Consider the following 16400-nt stretch of genomic DNA (forward strand, 5'->3'; position numbering starts at 1 on the left):
ATATATATATATATATATATACATATAGTGGCATCACTTTAGTTTAAAGACAAGATTACACAGAGGATTAAATGTTAATTAATTTCATTTATTTAATTACTTATGCCTCAAACTATATATGAATAAAGAGAGAATTTTTTAAACTTTTTTCAAAGATATAAGTCTAAATATGAAACTTTGAAATTAGCTTAAGGAACGTTTTACAATATCATGCCACAGGGATGAACATCACTTAATTTAAGAACATTTAAAACATCTACAATTACTTGTTTTTCAACAAAATGGAATATGTGTATAAAAGACTAAGAAGAATAAAATCAAATGGCATCAAAACAAGATTGGTGGCTTGGAATTTCTGAACACTGAATCATTTCTATAAGGCATTAATTTGATTACCCGGATTTATTTTCCATTTTTTTGGACTCTATAATCATACAGTTCACTCAGTTTCCTGGATTTCAGCCTGCTTCTACAAGTTTTCTCTCTGATATGATTCTGACGATTGTGCTAATCACTATGACACTTAGATTTTCTTGCTGTTGATGAATACATTGACTATTTCTGTGACATGCTGTGGGTTGCTGTCATGCTGAAAAGTTCACAGCTGGTCCAAATGACTTTAAATATATGGACACATAGTCTTTGTCAAGCTCCCCATATAGGCTGTACTGTCCATAATGCTCTTGATCTGATGTGTAAGACCAACATGTTTCCTAGATGTTCAGGCATTACCACCACCATGCTTAATTGTCAAATTCTTGTACTTTGGGTGAAATTCTTCTCCTGTATGTCATTGAACACGTATCTCAGCTGAAAAAGTTTAATTCCAACTGATCTGTTCACAAGATTTTTGACCAGCCTGTTGATATCTAATTCTCATTTTTCTGAATGAACTGAATGTAGGCATATCAGTTTTTCAGAGAAATGTATAGATTTTTAAATGCTCAACTACTACAATACCATACTACTTTAGTAAACTTTTGATGATTGAGATGCCAGTCTTAATGCACTATTTCTGTCAAATGCCACTGAATGTGTTGGTCTATCCTTTGGTAGTCATACAGCTGTCCTAACCTTGAAGATATCTACAGCATTACAAGTTACTGAGTGCCACCTTCAGCAGCTACAGCTTAAAATGTTCATTCCAGCCTCTACAGTTAAACAGTCTCTGATGACAATCGTTTTCATTTACCCATCACAAAAGATGTTCAGATGATATAAACAAATAGCTATTAATAGTTTAGGTACAATATTGAATATTAAGATTAAAATACGTAACATAATTAGCATACACTTAAGACTAAGCTAAGTGATGCCATTGCATATATACAAACATGCACACGCACACAAACAAGTGTAAGTATATATATACACACACACTCACATACACACACTCACTCACACACACAAACATATATAAACATCTATGTGTGTATATATATATTTGTATATCTATACATGCATATATGTAATTTGTCATCAATATAAAATATTGTTGCTTTTGTGTGCGTATGTATGAATGATTGTGTGCGTGCATGCAGGCGTGTGTGCAACATGTGCTTTTTTCCACTGCAGATGTATAATTTCTCACTATTTGTCATATTTGTTTTTTTTATTATTTGGTCTTAAAGAAAGGGAGATGAATTTTAAAATCTTTTTCAAGTTAAATTTTTTTTTGGGAAATATTTTTATTGGTGCCTGTAATAAAATGTTCTATTATTAATCAGGGGCAGGAAAAAAGAGGGAATTTATAGATAAAGTTCATTTACCCATTGTGTCCTGAAACTTAAACCCTCAGCCTTCCAGCTTGCTTTGCTTTGTAGCTTATTCATTTTCACCTTTGTATTTCATTGGTGGAATTTAATGTTGTCATTGCCATTATTAACAGCTTTGGATTAGAGATTAGCTCTCCATTGAATCAAGCTTGGTTTTGATTCCCAGTCTAGAACCATTTCACCCTTTCTGTAAAAAGCCTCAAATTAACATCATTGTTATAGATGTCTTAAAATATATTTTTCTCCTTTGCTGACACAAATTTAAATAAGTGAGTCAGGGCAGAACAGGATGCATAATGTAGAAACTCAAAATCATGAATAAGGAATAGATAAAATGCTTATTGAAGGGATTAAAGAGGCAGTGGTTATATTGTGTCAGTATATATTTGTTGTGTGAGTTCACAACCAAATTTCTATATCTAGTTACAACTATTTTAGTTCACCTATACACAATTTCTTTGGAAAAGTCAACAAAGTTTCAAATGCTACTTCTGTTTTCCAAGTTTCAGACACCTTACCTATCTCTCACAAAATATATATGAAAGACCCTGATATTGTTATTGTACATGAGGTCTACTCATACGAGGTATCAAAACCATCTGATCTTAGAAAAACTTCCTTTTGTTGAATAACAATAGGTTCATTACAGAAAAAAAGACAAATATCAAATCTCTGTTTTTTTTTTTCTTCAAAATAAGAAATACTGAAATGGTTGTTACCATATTTTGCTTTTTCTCTTTTTAGACCATAGAATCAAGGATTTAAAATTGTATATTAGCTATTTACAAATGTTATTATCAGAGGGTGGTGAAAAAACAATATCTCTGTTAAATCCTTGGTTATTCATTATGTCATCTGAAATGTAAATTAACAGCTCACAGATGCATTCATAAAGGAAAGAAACCATGTAACTACCCATTGTGATATTTCTTTGTCTGCAATAAGTTCCATAACAAAACTCAGAACTTTTCATATCGAAGAGAAATCATACCATTGTGTCATTATGTATCAATGGTATTTTATCCACATGTAGAACTACCATAACTCACAGATGTATGCTTACCAGAGAGTAATTAAAAAACTGTGATAATTTTCATAAATCATATTTGACAAAAAGACCTTGACTACTCATTGAATATGCTGAAGAGTATGAATGTATTGTGTAAAGTCTGTGGTAAATGTTGTTTCATTACCTTAACTTGACACATTGTTTCATACAGTGGAGAACTCGTAACTCTGTGAATTGCAGCAAATCATTCTTACAAAAAGAAAAAAGAAAACAACCCTACAAGTGCATGTTTGTGCACATGATTGACTGTATAAATGTCAAACTTGATTCTATAAAAAATAATTTCCATATAAAATAAGACATTTTGAAGATGGAACAGTTTTATTAAGAAAGCATTTGAACATGTGATTGTGAGAATATGGGTAGTGTAATTCTGTATATATATGGCACAAGTTTATGTACATGAGACAATAGATGTGCAACTGTATGTATAATATATGGAGGTGTATCTATATGTGTAAATGTTGTAATATGTGCATGTAGCAGTATGTATGTGTGTTTTCATAATATAATGTATACTCTGAAGAGTGTTTGCATTTATGTGTAACAGTTTTTTTTTATTGGATTTTAATGATTTTGCTGCTACTATTGCCATGTCGTTCTGCTGCTGTTATTGTGTTTTATATATATCATAAGCCTTATACATGTTTTCCCATGCTGGCATTAGCTTTGTACAGGTTGTCATGGCCTGTGTCATCTTGCACACAGAGCTATGGAATATATCAGCTAATTTTGGTATTGTATGTCATATAGTGTAAGGGTGCATTTCATCATGCCACCTGCAATAAAGAGGTGATCCAGTGTAAGGTAGATTAAAGTTCCCTCTATATTGTTAGTGCTTATTTGGAGTAACCACCTTTATTTTAGGCAGGTAGCCTGTGATGTGTGTCCAAGAGGGCAGCCATGTCTGTTTAAGAGAAATCATGAACTTAGAACTCTTCGAGCAATGTGGCTTGTGTCTCTGTTATATGTTCCATTTTGGAGTGTAATATAGTATAACATGTTTTTACATAAGGTAAAGAGTATTCTTCATTTATTTTTACTTTGTCAATGAAACCAATTGCAGCTTATAATATAAAGTAATATAAACATATATATATATATATATATATATATATATATAAATATGTATTTTAGTGGTCACAAATGTAATTTAAATTTGTTTACAAGATGTACTGGTTTCTATATGGCTTGGTATTATTGAGTGTAAAGTAGCATGGCTATTGCTTCACAGTAAATACATTTATCATTCTGTTCAACAAATATCTTGGAAAGCTTTTGATTTGCTGAATGCATGGAGCTCCTACCAAGGCCTACTGCAACTTTGAGTAATAATTAATAATAAAAAGGAAGAGCTAAAAGTTAATAGCAGTGAAATTTTAAAGCAGTTTGTTAATTACTTTTGTATTAATGTATTGAAGACATTTGCAGTATGTATATATATATATATATATATATATATATATATATATATATATGTGTGTGTGTGTATATATTTTTAAAAAACTATTGAATTTTGTATTTCTTTTCCTAATTGGGCAACTAATCAGAACCTTAGTTGATTACTTCAGGACATTGGGAACATGTAAAATCAGGCTAGTGACATAACTTTCAGCTAATCCACTTACTTCCAACACAGTTGCAGATATGATCTGCAGGTTCTTAGTTAAGGAAATATTTCCAGGTGATGGTTTATTCATCTAAATAAAACTGATTTAATGTGTGTGAGTGACTTTTCAGTCACTGGTTTCCTATATCAGTGACGATGGATTTTATCTTAGCATGCAGCTGCCAATGGTTTCATGCTGCTGATGAGGCTCAGAGAGGCAGAAATTTGCATCTTGCATTATCACTACTGCTGATGGTTCATTTTCACCTGCTACTGATATTTAACATAGTACATCTCTAATGAATATTATTTTCTGATGAAGATAATATCGTAATTTGGCTTTTCATGATGTCTTTGCATAAACTGAGATATATATGTGTGTGTGTGTGTGTATTTGTATATATGTATGTATTTATCTATATGTGCATATCTATATACATATTTTTTTATGTTTTTATATCCATCCATCCAACCATCTTTTCTACCTACTATTCCTGGTAGAGTTGTTGGGGCTAGAGTCCTCAGGTGTCTCTTCCATAGAGTTTTATCAGAAGCAACATTATCATACTTTCTGGATGGTTCCCAAGCATGACCAGCTGAGATTATGTATATCATCCAACCATCTCATTCTTGGGCTATCCCTGTCTCCTGCCAACAAGCAGGAGACCTAGAGATTCTTGCGATTCTTTACTGCAGCATTCTAATCACATTTGTAGTGTCTGAGCTGGGTCCTCTCAATGCAGAGAAATTGTAGCTTGACCTGGAGTGACTCCCTGATCTTCTGGTTGTGCACCCTATTGAGTAATATTTCTCCAGAGATCCTTGGGGGAATATTCATGACTATAGATGAAGATAGGTGTTGAAACTAAGTTGAAGATAGCAAGTTTGACCTTTTTACCAGCAGCAACTGCAGTTTTAGCAGCCAACTCAACCTCCTGCCTTTGATCACTCTTGAATATAGTCCTAAGATACACTTCTCCATTTGTCTCAGTGATGGTTCACTAACATCACTGGGAAAATTTTTTTGAGAGATCTAATGTTTTAATTGTTGCAACTCTAATTTTCATCCCTGCTTTGCAGTACTCAGCAACAAACCCATTCAGTGCTTGCTGAGTATCACCTTCTGATGAGCCAAGTAACACTATGTCATCTGCAAATATCAGGTGACTAATCCTACACCCACATGTCAATCCAGTTTATAAAAATTGTAAAAGAGACTTGTAACAGTATGCACCCCTGCTGAAGTCCAACTCCCATATTGAGAGCTTTTGACTTAGTACTAACTATTTACCTGAAGACAAACATCTGAGCATTTGTATAAGAACTTCACGACAATCAGAAGTTGTCCATTAATCCCAAACTCCAGTAGAACCCTCCACAGCTTGTCCCATAGTCTACTGTCATGTTTTTTTAAAGTCTACAAAGGAAGTGCACACCTCTTGGCAATATTCCTATGATTTCTTGAAAACTTGCTGTAGAGTGAATATCTGGTTAGTTGTGCTGCTTCCAGGACAGAAGTCACATTGTTCTACAGATAGCATGGGACAACTTCCTTACATCCCTTTCCTAGGTACCTGATGTACACTTAACGAGTGAGGCTCAAAAAGGAAATTCATTTATAATTAGCACACTCTCTCTTTTCACCCTTTTAAAAAATTGGGATTATCACTCCAGTTTGCTGTTGCTTTGTTGTTTTCCAGTAATCCAAGTCATCTAGCATACATAAGTCAGCCAGAGAATATGTTCTCTTTATAAAGTTTTTAACACGAGTCCGAATTTCACCCTCCCCTGTGGCCTTGCCACATTTAAGCACTTCACTTACCTTTATGACTAGTTATTGTTTCTAGATGCACTTTGCATCCACCAGAAGGTTTTATCATGACTGGATTTAAATGAGTAAAGTACTCTCTCCACTTCCTAAGAATGCTCTTTTCTATTGAGAGAAGAGCCCCAGCCAAGTTCTAATGGCAGGTATGGAAGAGGGCTTCTGGTTATGAAGTCGGCAGATGGTTGACTAGAATACTTTATTGGCCAACCAAGTGTCAGAGTCCAGTTTAATCTCAAAGTTCTCTCCTGACTTAACCTTAGACATTTTTACTGTCTCTGCTGCAACTTTATGTGCTTCAGTGTACTGCATGCACAAAAGGAGAGACTTGATTGCTTGGTTAAACCAAGGAGTTAGAAAAATTAACAAAAAAACATATATCAGACAGTGCTTCACACAAGTTGTATGTATGTATGTATGTATATATAAACTTCTCTCCTAGTAGTGTTTGGAAAGCTATTCACTCCATTTGAGCTTTTACAATAAGACTTGGGGAACTCCTCAGGTTCTCTGAAGAGAAAATGGTTTGTTTATAAGTGAAGCAAGTCTGATATTCGCTTTGCTAATTGAATTTACTTGAAACTAAAAGTAACAAGGACTGACTGGTTTCTGTAATAGTTGAAATATACAAATTTATTTCATTTTTTTATGAGCGCTCTCTGCTTTGACTTTAGAACTTGCTTGTTCACTAATTGTATATAAGTATATAAATGTGTTTGTGTATGTTTATATACATACATATATATATATATATTTGTATGTGTATGTATATATATTCAAGTGTTATATATGTAAATGTTTAATCATCATTGCATACTTGTGTTTCATAAATTAAGTTTTCACAAATATAGCATAGGGTGAATACTTCAAATACTTTTATGAATATTTAAATAACTAACGTAATCTATTGTAAATTATATTTCTCTGGTATCATTTTCTGATAACCGCTTTAGTATAAATTATTATTGTACCAGTTTTATAAATACTATATCCCTGGATTTACTTTTGTGGCTGAATTTATAGTCGAATCTGCAGATAAATAAGATCTTTTTTTCTTCTTCTTTCTCTCTCTCTTCACTTACCTCTTAACCTAACTTAAGGTGTGCTGTTTTTCCAGAAAAGTTTGACAAGATACGAAGGAAAAGGTAGGCTTATTTCTACCTTTTGTTTGGGTTGAAGATTTGATGCTTTCATATTAAAAATCAGCTGAAGGTTTTTCTGTTGTTTTTTTTGTATTGATTTCATAAGCTGTTTCTTTACTAAAGTACTTATTCTTGAATTATTTTAGAATATTGTTGGTGTTTATTTAATACAGAATAATAGCAAATATGTTATGTGAAATATAAATGATATGATTGTAACTTAGAGTATTTATTTTCTTGAAATCAGTGTCGCAGTGTACAAGATTGGATATTTACCCATAAAATACGTATATTTTGCAAACAAGATAATAATTTAAAAACAAACAAGGATAAATACTATGTGAGATGTATAGTAATTACTTTAAAATAATGCAGCACTTGTAACAGACTTACAGATGCTTTCAGTTTCTTTTATTTCCAAATTGATAGTTATCAGGGAAGGAATGTTTTAAATACAGTTAGCTTCTTCTGAAGATGTCAAATGGTAAGTAACTAATCAATATAATGTGGTGAATTAAATCATTCACAGTTTAACTCTCTGCATCTACCCATTATGTGTTTATTAATTCATGAGCATATAACACCTTACTCAAGTATTGTTTTGTAAGAAAATGCCTCATTCTGGATGATACTCTAATCTACATGTAAACCGTTATTGTACCATAAATGTATCACAAAAATCTACAGGAAAATAAGGCCTTCATTTTCTTATATGAAACATAAATGTAGTGATATTTTCTACTCATGAAGTCCTTGCTCAGGTTTCAAATTTATTACAACTTATGGATTCAGGAAAACAAAGAACTCATTAAAAGAATGCAGTGATATATTTTCTCTACAGCACATTGAATAAACTTCAGTTGCGTTGTATGATATTTCATAGTTTTTATATTGTCTGAAAGAATATGTTAACAAGTTATTTATTAAATACTGTTACACTATTACAAAAGATATATTTATTCAATATCTTTAAAATTGCATATAGGTGCTGTATCTAAATAAATCTTCAGAAGTCAAGCATTTTGAGAGATTTTAGGATATTTTGAAAGAGTAAATCTCTTTAAACAAGGAAATGTATAATGGATGACAGAAATGTATTTTTCATAGTCCGGCTTGTTTTAGAAAAAAAAACACATATATATATATATATATATATATATATATATATATGTGTGTGTGTGTGTGTATGTATGTATATAAACTTGTTTCATAAAACTAGCAGCATATGATTTTGTAATGATATTAAGGTGAGCTCAACATTTTTTTTTTTTTACATATAAGCTATTTTCTGATTAAATACAAGAATATTAAAACATTCTTTAAAAAAATGCTATCATAAACATAAAATTTGTTTAGCATATTCCTAGTAATTTCTCACTGTTATCATATATATTTGATATGAGTTCTCAAAAGATAATATTTAGGAAACATTGCTACTAATACTACTACAGTTTGAAAACTGAATTCTACAGTATGTGTAGTTAATGATTATTTACATTGTTTTCCTAACCGAAACTTCATTTGAAAATTAAACAAAACAACACACATGCACGCATTCACACATGTACACATATATATAGCTGTGGCATACCGGATATTTTGTTTAACAAAATATAATCCAGAACTACTGATGAGCAGGTAATGATTAATGAAAGCAGTTGCATTGTCCTTCTGTATATTCAGAGGCCTGTTGTTTAACCATGGAGCTATTATTGCAAAGTGAAGATTACTGACTTTAATTATTGTACACATGTATATTTATATGTAGACTTACACACACACACACACATACACATATATATTATTTATATATATATATATATATATATATATATATACATACAAGGTGGTATCAAAAAGTTCCCAGACTAGTTATGTTTAATAAAAAATAACTTATTTATCTAAGTTTTAACATCATCTCCTTCAAAATAGTCACCTTGTGCAGTTATACACCAGTCCCAGCATTCCTACCACTTTTGGAATCTGGCCTGGAAGTTGTATTCTGTAAGTGAGTCAAGGACCTGTGATTCACTCTGGATCTCAGCAGTGGTGTTAAAACAGTAACTTTTGAACTGTTTTTTCATTTTGGGGAAGAGATGCACATCCGCAGGTGTTAAATCTGGGGAATAGAGTGGGTACAGATGCAACACCATGTTGTTTTTGTTGAGAAACTTATGAGTGAGGAAACCTCGGTGAAAGATCCAATTCTTCACACTCCACAAACCCGGTCGCTTTTGCTGAGTGACCTACCTCAAACACTTCAAAATGCCACATAGAACTCTTGATTGATGGTCTGGCCCTGGGGGAGGGTGGGTGAATTCTTGATGCACAATACCACATTTCTGGGTGTGACGCTTGTGGCAAGTCTTCCAGATTGCTCATCATCTTCCAAGGATGTTCTTCCACTTTTGAAGCACCCATGCTACGTGAAACATTGTGTACAACCCATTGCCTTGTCACCATAAGCATGCTCAATGTCTCTGTAACAGACTTCCCAAGTCTAACTCAAAATTTTGCATTGGCTCTTTGTTCCAACTTCCTGTCCATGACAAACTTGCTGACGACAGCATACATGTGATCCCAAAAACACAAATTTCGAAGCTTGTGAAGTAAACACAGCTATGTCACTCCGTACACTGCCTCATGAAAGTTGCTGTTAGCTCTCACTGTGCATGCAACTGTGCACTGCCATCTGTTGGGGCACTACAGAACTAGTCTGAGAACTTTTTGATGTCACCTTGAATATATAATGCTGAGACCCAAGAAAGAAAACAAAAATAAATGATATCAAGTTTATGATGTCTGTTATATTGGAATCGCATGTCTGCTACAGTCTGGTTCCTGTATCATCGTGGTCATTACCGTTAGATTTCTTTATTTCTGTTTGTGTCAAGAATTATTTAAAGGAATTCAATATCTATATTAACATATATTTTTTGTACTTATACCAATATCATGTAAGCTGAAATATTAAATGTATGTCATTTCGGTATGTTATCTATAATATTGTAATCAATCATATTAAGATCTCTTCGTTTTCATTTTCCCTTTTTAATCCTAATAGTTTCAGTATATTTGCTTTACTTGAATTCTACACATGTGCCTTTCTTTGTTCTTATTTTAAAGCTATTTTTCACACCTTGTTGGTTGTGATTTAAAATTTGTTGTGCAAGTTTTTAAATTGCAACAATTCAATCTGTCAGTTGTGCTCTAGGCAGTGACTTTCTAACGCCCTTCATGTGATTTCATGAAATCAAAATAATATTTTAATTCTTTTTATGAGAATGGTTAAATAAATATTTGTCTTGAAATTTATTAATCACATTAATGATAATTTTGAAAGAAACATACAATGAATGAAAGTAAGATATATAACTGGATAACAAACTAGAATCTTTCTGACATAGTGATGTGTGTGTGTATGCATGTATATATATATGTATATGAGTATGTGTGTTTGTGTGTATATAAATATATATATATATATAAATAGCCTAGGAAACGTTCAGAGAGCTCCTACTTCTGCTGGTAACAAAGGGCCTCTTGCTCAGAGTGAAAAGTAGACTGTATGACACATATGTATGAACAGCCATGCTACATGGCAGTGAAACATGGGCTGTGACTGCTGAGGACATGTGTAAGCTTGCAAGAAATGAAGCTAGTATGTTCCATGGATGTGTAATACCTGTGTGCATACACGACAAAGTGTAAGCGCCCTAAGAGAAAAGTTGGACATAAGAAGCATCAGATGTGGTTTGCAAGAGAGATGACTGCACTGGTAGGGTCATGTGTTGCATATGGATGGGGACAACTGTGTGAAAAAGTGTCACACCCTACAGTGGAAGGAGCCTCTGGAAGAGGCAGACCCAAAAAGACTTGAGATGAAGTGGTGAAACATGGCCTTCAAATGCTGGGCCTCAGAGAGGCAATGACAAGCGACCGAGACCTTTGGGGATATGCTGTGCTTGAGAAGACCCGACAAGCCAAGTGAGACTAGCCATGGCTTATGCCAGTGTCACATAACTGGCCTAGTTAAGAGTACCCTTCAATCAGTGGAAAAATATACTGTGCTTGAGAAGACCTGTTGAGTCAAGTGAAATCATTATCATAGTCAATGCCAGTACCACCTTACTGGTACCCATGCTGGTGGCACGTAAAAAGCACTATTCAAATGTGGTTGATGCCAGTGCTGCCTGACTGGTCCCATGCTGGTGGCTCCTTTCGGGCATAGTCGCTGCCAGTGCTGCCTGACTGGCCCCCATGCCAGTGGCATGTAAAAAGCACTCCACGACGCTCTCGGAATGGTTGGCATTAGGAAGGGCATCCAGCTGTAGAAACCTTGCCAGATTCAGATTGGAGTCTGGTGCAGCCTCCCAGCTTGCCAGTCCTCAGTCAAACCGTCCAACCCATACCAGCATGGAAAGCGGACGTTAAATGATGATGATGATGATATATGTATGTATATATTTGTGTGTGTGTGTGTGTGTATCTATATCTTACAGAATACATTATATTTACCAAGTGGTCTTCTGTTTCTGTGATTTACTCAGAAGTACATGAGATAGTGTTAAATGAAAATTATTGCCAGTATCCTGTTATCATCATTGTTCATCATCCATCATTGCACAGATGAAACGGAATTTGTTGAGGCAGATTTTCTATTGATGGTTGCCCTTTTTGCTGCAAACCCACTGGAAGACTAAAAAGAAACATCACTTATATGATGGTGATATTCGTTTACAATCTTCACATGATATCAAAACAAGGGTACATACACTCACACAAAATAGGCTTCTTTCAATTTCTGTCTACAAAATCTACTCACAAGGCTTTTGTTGGCCTAGGGCTAGAAAAAAACACTTGCCCATATGGTTGGGAAGTTAGCTTCTTAACCATACAGCCATGTCTCTATTATATTATATTCATTGATATATACTAAATAAGTTTCCACAGTGATAATCCTTCTATGACCATATTTCTAATGAAATACACTGCATATGCATTTCAATTAATTCTTAAAATAACCTATTAATATGAAACTACAGGATTTATCTACTAATATGATACAATAACCTACTTCAGGGTTGTTAAGCTGGGGTTTGGAATATAACTTCAGAAAAGGTTTTTATATAACATGATAGGTTTTAATGGAAATTTGAACACTCTGGAAGGTTGGTTGGTATCAAATGGGTTTTAAGTCTGCTTGATTAACCTTTCTGTTACTATATTTTTGTTGCAATATACTTCTCATGTTTCAATAAATTTTGAAAATAGTGAAGAATTTACGATAGAAGGTTTTAATTGAGATTACTTTAATCCTTTTGTTACAATATTTCTGTTGAGTTACTCTGCTTTTATTTCACTCAAGTTTGAAAATAAAGAATTCAGTAAAATAACTTTGAAATGGATTAAACCGGTGTTTGGAACATATATTTTAATGAAATTTTGTTTGAAGGTTTTAAGTTAGATCACTTTAAATGAGAAAGTTTGTATAGAAATAGAGGCTGGTATCAAAGAAGTTAAAACACGGAGTTTTTATCATAGAACTAGGTAGGGGATTCTGAGGTGGGGGTGTTATCAAAAGTGTTGTTATTTATTCTATATTTATCAATGAATGCTGGGCTACATTCCTTTGATATATCTATTTATTTTTGCAAGAAGTAAAGGTGGTATATGTAATCATGTATTTTTCAGGTGTTGCCTTATAGAGAAACATTTATTATTTTTTTTAAGTTCATCTGCTCAACTGGTGATTTCTTTATTGGAAAAATTCCACAAAAAATTAAGACCACAATGATTTTTTTTCTTTTTCTTTCTTTTTTAAAATTTTATTAAGAATCAGTTCTATTACAGAGTGAATGTTCTACTATATCAGTGGTTCCAAACCTGTGGTCCACAAAGGTAGTATTAGGGGTCCAGCAGTATTTTAAACTGACAAACCAGACCTTTCAACATCCCAGGGCCTGTGGGAAGACTTATTTAAATAAAAGGGGTCCTTGGTAGTGAAATGGTTGGGAACCACTGTACTAAATGTTTTATATTAGTATTGTTTCTTTTTTCCTTTGTTTTTTTTTCTCTATATGTTATTATTAATACTTGTTTGAAAAAGTTTAGTTTATTTATAGTTTATAAGGAATGTCATTTTATTTTTATGGTTGTTCTGTGATGTTTTCTATTGATATTTAAATTTAAATTTATTATTTAATGATGATGATGATGATAATAATAATAATTATTATTATTATTAAAGTTAATACGATAAATGCTGATTATATCCCAGTGTTTATTAAATCAATTGAAGTCTCAACACTAGAGAGAAAGTAACATTGGTTTTATTTCAATACACATGTCTAAAGACATGTATTGTTCCAATTATCCCATTTCTTGTAGTTTTACTTAGATAAATAATTATACAAACAAAACAAAGCAAAAACAACATGAATCTTACTAGAACTTGGAAAACTATTTATCTTATATTCTTGTTCATAAAAATAAATGGTTGGTACCAACTTGCTCATTTGTTTTACATATTTGAAGAAAGATCGTTTTTATTGAGATTGCTGTGTCACACTATCTCTTTGTCATGTATCTTGAATATAACTGTTATTTCTCTTTTTAAGAGATGTTACTCAAATTAGACATGGCATCAAATTCTTCTCTTTATGTTTTGGTATTTTGATTAATAATTGAATACAGAATACTGATTTAACTCTTTTTGATGGGATCTTGTATTAATTATGCATTAAAAAAGTGAAACAGATTTAATCATATAATTTTAGCACTAAATTATGTATTTAGTATACATGCATATATGTATAAGTATTCAGTATTTTGCAATATTTACAATTGTGTCTTCTGCTCTTAAGACATTATTAATATTGCTCTTATTGTCGTTATCAAGGCAAACTGACAAAATTGTTAGCACATCGGACAAAATACTTAGCAACGCTTTGTGCTCTGAGTTCAAATTCTGCCAAGGCTGACTTTGACTTTCATCCTTTCATGATTGATGAAATAAGTAGCTAGCTGAGGTCAATGTAACCTACTAATTCACTTCCCCTAAAATTGCTGGCCTTGTGACATAATTTGAAACCATTATTATTATTATTATTAGGCAGTGAATTGACAATTGTTAGCATGCCAAGCTTTTAGGTTCTGAGTTCAAATTCCGTCGATGTTGGCTTTACCTTTCATTCTCTTAGCGTTGATAGAATAAGTACCAGTTGATCACTGAGGTCGATGTAATTGACTTACTCCCTCCCCCGAAATTGCTGGCCTTGTGCCAAAATTTGAAACCATTATGATTATTATTATTATTATAGCTGGAGAGTTAGCAGAATCGTTAGCACTTTGGGGCGAAATGCTTAGCATTATTTTGTCTGCTGCTGCATTCTGAGTTCAAATTCCGCTGACGTTGACTCTGCTTTTCATCCTTTCAGGGTTGATTAAATAAGTACCAGTTACGCACTGGGGTCAATGTAATCGACTTAATCCCTTCCCCCAAATTTGAGGCCTAGTGCTTCCACTAGAAAGGATTATTATTATTATCATTATGTCACTCAGTATACATTATTGTAAGGTTGTTGATTGAAGATATTGTATCTACTGGGGGTTTGTCAAGTCACAACAAGGACTTCAGACAGACAGTACTTTATGCAATATGGGAGTGCATCAACAGTGAAAGAAGACCTGATTATTATTATTATTATTATTTTGAGTTAGTTTCCATATTATTTAAAATATATGCTTTATTTCATTACTCATATTATACTCACCATCATCATCATTATCATCCATCAGTTTTATGTCTACTTCTCTACACCTTTAAGATTTGAATAAGTCTTCATTAGCAATGTGCATTGTGGATTATTGCAGTTTTTGTTATCTCCTCCATGAGACTCAACCTCTTGAGATTAAATTTCAACACTTCATCCAATGTCTCTCACACTCTGCCACATCAGCGTAATTCTTCCACTTGGATTGCTTGGCATATCTTTTCCAGGTCATCCTCTATACGTATTAGATGCCCACACCAGCACAAAGTTCTGCTTAAACAGTGCTTCTGATTCCTCTTACACTCAGTTATTTTTTTTCCTCTCTCTCAGCTCATTGGTGCTCTATTGCTTCATGCATACTAACATTACCACATTCATAGGAGCATACTTGCCTAATTTCTTTCAAGCTAATTTGTATGAAGCAGATGCATAGAGTTCATTAGCAAACTAGAACACTCATGAAGTATACTATATCAGTTGGTTGAAAAGTTCCCTCTAAGTTCTTGATAGCTAGTGTTATCTGGGTAACATAATTATCAGTTTCGGCTGCTGTTCTGAGAATGAAATAGCCAGAGTAAGTAAAAAGATGGGAAAGAATTAATGGAGTTATTGCTCCTGCTCATAACAAGAATCTTCTCTCACTGAGTAGAATCATAACTTGTATGATGTTTGCAAATAAAGTCTGATGTTGCATAGTAAACAAATCAGGTTGTTCAGTAAGAACTTGCAGAACACTCTCCCAACCTCTCAGGTATGTGGGTTGATTAATTCTTGGAAGTAGTCACCTAAAAAAAGGAGAATTAAAACTTTCATATGCACAAATAATATATAATATAATATATATAACAGTCTGTTAAAGTCTGTCATACCGGCCATGACGAAGGGAAATAGCCCTGAAACTCGAGTCGCCTTTATATATATTTATATTTATATTTATATATTTGATCCTTTATATTGAACACTCAATATTTCATCTACATTCAATACTTTATTTCATGGTGCCATCCATTTTTATTTTATATTATATATTGTATATTATATTATATATTGTATATTCCATATTCTATACCCCACATTAGTTCTGCAGGAATATAAATAAAACATAAAAAACAGACAGTGTTGGAACTCTTTTAAGCAAAATAATATATTCCTCTATACACAATCATACAAAAAAACCCACCTTTTTTGTATTTATTTTTACTCGC

At 32.9% G+C, this 16400-nt stretch overlaps 1 protein-coding gene across 1 annotated transcript in view; it reads left to right on the plus strand.

Moving 5' to 3' along the window:
- The window catches only part of LOC106878541 (microtubule-associated protein tau), a 48665-nt gene that overhangs the window by 30515 nt on the left and 1750 nt on the right, over positions 1 to 16400 (plus strand). The window lies entirely within an intron of this gene.

Source organism: Octopus bimaculoides, chromosome 4 (genome assembly GCF_001194135.2).
Source record: "Octopus bimaculoides isolate UCB-OBI-ISO-001 chromosome 4, ASM119413v2, whole genome shotgun sequence".
In the NCBI taxonomy this organism is placed as follows: domain Eukaryota; kingdom Metazoa; phylum Mollusca; class Cephalopoda; order Octopoda; family Octopodidae; genus Octopus; species Octopus bimaculoides.